This window comes from Ovis canadensis, chromosome 16 (genome assembly GCF_042477335.2).
Source record: "Ovis canadensis isolate MfBH-ARS-UI-01 breed Bighorn chromosome 16, ARS-UI_OviCan_v2, whole genome shotgun sequence".
In the NCBI taxonomy this organism is placed as follows: domain Eukaryota; kingdom Metazoa; phylum Chordata; class Mammalia; order Artiodactyla; family Bovidae; genus Ovis; species Ovis canadensis.
In genome coordinates, this window is record NC_091260.1 from 48415633 (window position 1) to 48421632 (window position 6000).

The 6000-nt window shown below is 37.3% G+C and overlaps 1 protein-coding gene across 2 annotated transcripts in view; it reads left to right on the forward strand.

Moving 5' to 3' along the window:
- C9 (complement C9) overlaps positions 1–1619 on the forward strand; it is a 65316-nt gene extending 63697 nt beyond the window's left edge. For both annotated transcript variants that reach the window (XM_069555982.1, XM_069555983.1), the window contains exon 12: positions 1295–1619. The gene's annotated coding sequence lies outside the window, so the exon portion shown is untranslated. The remainder of the gene's footprint in view (positions 1–1294) is intronic.
- The last annotated feature ends 4381 nt before the right edge of the window (positions 1620–6000 follow it).

Here is a 6000-nt window from a genome sequence, read left to right on the forward strand (position 1 = left end):
AAACCTGGATCTCCTGCATTGCAAGCGGAATCTTTACCTAGTGAGCTACCAGGGAAGCCCTTTGAACATGCTAAACATGTTCATATAAAAGTCTCTCTCAGATCGACCTAGAATATATAGTTTCTACACGTACTCATTCACATGGCATTTTTTTCTTGCTTGAGTATTAATAGTTTTTTTATATCAGGCCTGGTCTTCAGTGAAATTTGTTTCCTGTGGGAACCTTGTGTATTCTGGGTAGAGATTGTAATCCTAGGGTTGTTTGTCTCTAGGGATATCCTGTTGTTTTTATCACTTTGCACCAGTTTTTCATGTAAATTTCTTGATTTGGAGTCTACATTTTGTATTCATGGATAATGACAATCAAGGTCCCTCCTCCTGTACATATCACATGCTTGAAAACACCGGTGTCTTCTGGCTGACTTTTCACACCTAACCGTGAGTTCTTCACTGAGACACTAGACCACAGTGAAACCCTTCTTGCTGACTCTTTCCCTCATGGAAGCACTCCTAGGCATCCAGTTTTCTACAGAATGTTCCGTTCCACATTTCCACATACACTGGACTGACCCCCATCATGAGGCTGAAATCCTTAGGATGTCATCTTTCTTTTCTCCTACTATTTACTTAGGGTGGAAGACTCTGCAACTTTCTCCTCCTTCAACGAATCCAACCTCCCTCTCCTTATGTGTTTCTACTTCTCCCAGACCAATGGTTCTCAATCTAGTTGCTAACTGTATCAATATTAACCTGATATTAACATATTAGCTTTTTTTAAGGGCAAAATAGAAATATAACAAAACAGATCTCCACCCCCAAATCAATTAAACTGGAACCTGTGTGGTGGATCCTGGGTTGCCATGGTTCTTTTTTTCTTCTTTCTCTCCCTCTCTACCTTTGCTTTTCTTTCTCTCTTCTTTTAAATCTTCTGGCTATTCCAATCTATTTAGCCAAGGTTAAAAACCTCTGTTCTGGACCCAGGTCAGTTAACACCTCTGATGAAATCTCCTCCAGCATCTCCAGGCATCCGTTCTCTAGCTATGTGTTGAGCAAGCCCCCCCTGCTCTTTTAGCGCTAATCACATTTACTCTCCCAACACCAGATGAACATCCCCTCTAGTTTGGAAATCCATCTTATATCTTAAACCGCACTGTCTTCCCAGCACCTGGACAGTATCTGGTATATCATAGTTCAACAGGATAAAAGGATGAGTAAATTGACGGGTGGTGGATTGACCCAACATTGAAGCTCTATTAATCATTAAGATTTGATAATCCCCTTTGTTTTTCTCTAGGATTGCCGTTGGGGGAAAAAAAAAAAAATAGAGTTGTTGGTTTCCCTGGGATCATATGGAAAGAAAAACACCAGCACCTTCCAGAGACAGTTCTTGCTGCCAAATGAAAAGCAACATGCTTCATGAAAATCCTACCAACCTCTGAAGTCTCTCTCTTAAATCCACAATGCCTCTTTTTCTCCTTCAATTGCCACGATGTTCCCATTTGTTATTCCCTAATGAGGAGTCAGCAGTGAGGTACGCCAGGACTTCTTTCCCACGCAGCTAATGCCAATCTCTGGCTAGCAAAACAAAACTGAATTAAAAAGACAATATTGGTTAAAAAGACTTTAAAGTAATTGTCACAGTTCTTCATATGATGAATATGTTCTGGCAGTTCCATTACCACTAGTCTGAACCATGCAATTTTGCTCTTGTTTACATTCCTGTGTCTTGTTCAGTCACTCGTGAATACGAGCACGCATTCATTCTGCAAATATTTGCCGAACACCTACGACAAGCACAGAACTCTGCTTTTTAAGTCTTAGCTTTGTGATTTAACTCTACACTTCCAGAGGAAAAAATGTATTTGTAACCAAAAACCATTAACTTAAATCATGTGAAATTGTCTCTATTCAGTCATATTTTACCAAAAACAAAACAAAACCCAGGAATTTCATATGGCCAAACTTAATACATAGCCTTATGAATTGTGTTAGATAAGTCAGCCTACATAATAAGCTAATCAACAGAGCTGATTGTACACTTTTATTCATTAGACAGCATGGTGCTTAAAATCTGAGAGTTTTTGAAAAGTTCTGACAGTCCTTAAGTAAAAAGAAAGAGGAGATGAAGGAAAACGAGGAGGAGAAGGAGAAGAAAAAGAAGAAAGGCTCGAACTACAAGGGAAAAATGTGAACTCAAAATTAATAAAATTTTAATTAAATGCTAATTTATGATTAATAAATAAATAAATTTAATTAAATGTCAATTCTTATGTCTTCACTAATTTATATTCTTTTTATTAATAAACTTTTCACACTTTTGTAAATAAATTTAATTTTCCTCATTTAAAAGAAATTCTAAAGAATGTACATGATTATTGAGAGATCACAATACAAATAATTTCAAAAGCAAATTTTTTTCACTGCTTCACTTATTGTTTAATTGGAGGATAATCAACACAATGTTGTGTTCATTTCTACCATACATCAACATGAATCAGCTATTGATACACATACATCCCTTCCCACTTGAACCTCCCTCCCACCCCTCTAGGTTGTCACACAGCACCAAATTGAGCTCCCTGCGTTGTACAGCAAATACAGAAAATAGATATGGACTATCTATTTTCCATATGGTAATGTGTATGTTTCAGTGCTACTCTCTCAGTTTGTCCACCCTCTCCTTCCCCCACTTTGTCCAAAGTCTGTTCTCTATGTGTATCTCTCTATTGCTACTCTGCAAATAGGTTCGTCAGTACTATTTTCCTAGATCCCATATAGATGCATTAATATAAGATATTTGTCTTTCTCCTTTTGGCTTACTTCACTCTGTATAACAGGCTAAAGATTCACCCACCTCACTAGAACTGACTCAAATTCATCCTTTTTATGGCTGAGTAATATTCCATTGTATATATTTCTTTGTCCATTTGTCTCTCAAGGGACATCTAGGTTGTTTCCATGTCCTGGATATTGCAAATAGTGCTGCAATGAACATTGCGGTACATGTGTCTTTTAGCATTGTGGTTTTCTCAAGGTATATGCCCAGTAGTGGGATTGCTAGGTCCTATGTAGTTTAACTCCTAGGTTTTAAAGAAATCTCTGCACTGTTCTCCACAGTGGCTGTATCATTTTTATTCCCATCAACAGTTCAAGAGGGTCTTCGTTTCTCCACACCCTCTCCAGAATTTATTGTCTGTGGATTTTTTTGATGATGGCCATTCTCACCAGTAGGAAGTGATACCTCATTTCATTTCTCTAATAATAAGCTATTTGAGCATTTTGTCATGTTTTTATTGGCCATCTGTATGCCTTCTTTGGATCTGTTTAGGTTTTCTGTCCATTTTTTGATTGAGTTGTTTGGTTTTTTGATATTGAACTGCATGAGCTGTTTGTATATTTTGGAGATTAATACTTTGTCAGTGGCTTTATTTGCAATTAATTTCTCCCATTCTGAGAGTTGTCTTTTCATCTCAATTATGGTTTCTTTTGCTATGCAAAAGCTTTTAAATTTAATTAGGTCCCATTTGTTTATTTTCATTTTTATTTCCATTACTTGTAAGAGGCAAGTCATAGAGGATCTTGCTGTGATTTATGTCAAAGAGTGTTCTGCCTATGTTTTCCTCTAAGATTTTTATTTTTTCTGGTCTTATATTTAGGTCTTTAATCCATTTTGAGTTCATTTTTATGTATGGTGTTCAGTTCAGTTCAGTTCAGTCGCTCAGTCATGTCCGACTCTTTGCGACCCCATGAATTGCAGCACACCAGGCCTCCCTGTCCATCACCAATTCCTGGAGTTCACTTAAACTCATATCCATCGAGTCGGTGATGCCATCCGACCATCTCATCCTCTGTCATCCCCTTCTCCTCCTGCCCCCAATCTCTCCCAGCATCAGAGTCTTTTCCAATGAGCCAACTCTTCGCATGAGGTGGCCAAAGTATTGGAGTTTCAACTTTAGCATCATTCCTTTCAAAGAAATCCCAGAGCTGATCTTCTTTAGAATGGACTGGTTGGCTCTCCTTGCAGTCCAAGGGACTCTCAAGAGTCTTCTCCAACACCGCAGTTCAAAAACATCAATTCTTCGGCACTCAGCCTTCTTCACAGTCCAATTCTCACATCCATACATGACCACTGGAAAAACCATTGCCTTGACTAGATGGACCTTTGTTGGCAAAGTAATGTCTCTGCTTTTCAGTATACTATCTAGGTTGGTCATAACTTTTCTTCCAAGGAGTAAGTGTCTTTTAATTTTATGACTGCAGTCACCATCTGCGGTGATTTTAGAGCCCCAAAAAATAAAGTCTGACACGTTTCCATTGTTTCCCCATCTATTTCCCATGAAGTGATGCGACCAGATGCCATGATCTTCGTTTTCTGAATGTTGAGCTTTAAGCCAACTTTTTCACTCTCCTCTTTCACTTTCATCAAGAGGCTTTTTAGTTCCTCTTCACTTTCTGCCATAAGGGTGGTGTCATCTGCATATCTGAGGTTATTGATATTTCTCTCAGCAATCTTGATTCCAGCTTGTGCTTCATCCAGCCCAGCATTTTTCATGATGTGCTCTGCATATAAGTAAATAAGCAGGGTGACAATATACAGCCTTGGTGTACTCCTTTTCCTATTTGGAACCAGTCTGTTGTTCCATGTCTAGTTCCAACTGTTGCTTCCTGACCTTCATATAGGTTTCTCAAGAGGCAGGTCAGGTGGTCTGGTTAGGAAGTGTTTTAATTTCTTTCTTTTACATGTAGAAGTCCAGTTTTCCCAGAACCACTTATTGAAGAGGCTGTCCTTTCTCCATTATGTATTCTTGCATCTTTTGTCAAAGATTAGGTGCCCATAGGGGCATGGTTTTTCCTCTGGGCTTTCTATCTTATTCCATTGGTCTATATTTTTGCTTTATGTCAGTACCATACTGTCTTAATGACTGTAACTTTGTAGTTAACCTGAAGACAGGAAGATTGATTCCTCTAGCTTCATTTTTCTCTCTCAGGATTTTTTTTTTTTTTTCCTATTTGGGGATCTTTAGTGTTTCCACACAAATTGTGATTTTTTTAATTCCAGTTCTGTGGAAAATGCCATTGGTAACTTGATAGGGATTGCACTGAATCTGTAGATTATTTGGGTAGTATAGTCATTTTCACAATATTCTTTCAATCCAAGAACATGGTATATCTCTCCATCTGATTATGTTGTCTTTGATTTCTTTCATCAATGTCATAGTTTTGTGTATACAGGTCTTTTGTCTTCTTAGGTAGGTTTATTCCTAGGTATTTTATTCTTTCAGTTGCAATGATGAATTGATTTCTTAATTTCTCTGATTTCTTGTTGTTACTGTACAGGAATGCAAGGGAATTCTGTGTATTGATTTTGTATCCGGAAACATTACTAAATTCACTGATAAGTTCTAGTAACTTTTTGATAGCATCTTTAGAATTTTCTATGTATAGTATCATGTTGTCTGCAAACAGTGAGAATTTTACTTCATTGTCAATCTGAATTCCTTCTGCTTCTTTTTCTTCTCTGATTGTCATCGTTAGGACTTCCAAAACTATGTTGAATAATAGTGGCAAGAGTGAGCACCCTTGTCTTGTTCCTGATCTCAGAGGAAATGCTTTCAGTTATTCACCATTGAGAAAATGTTTGCTGTGGGTTTGTTATATATGCCATTTATTATGTTGAGGTAGGTTCCTTCTATGTCTATTTTCTAAAGAGTTTTTTTTTTCCATAAATGGGTGCTGAATTTTGTTGAGAGCTTTTTCTGCATCTATTGAGATTTTCATATGATTTTTATCTTTCAATTTATTAATATGAAGTGTCACACCATTTGTGATTGATTTGCAAATATTGAAAAGTCCTTGTATCCCTGGGATAAGCTCAACTTGAACATGGTGTATGATCCTTTTAATGTGTTGTTGGATTCTGTTTGCTAGAATTTTGTGGAGGAGTTTTGCATTTATTTTCATCAGCAATATTGGCCTATAATTTTCTTTTTGTGTGTGTGA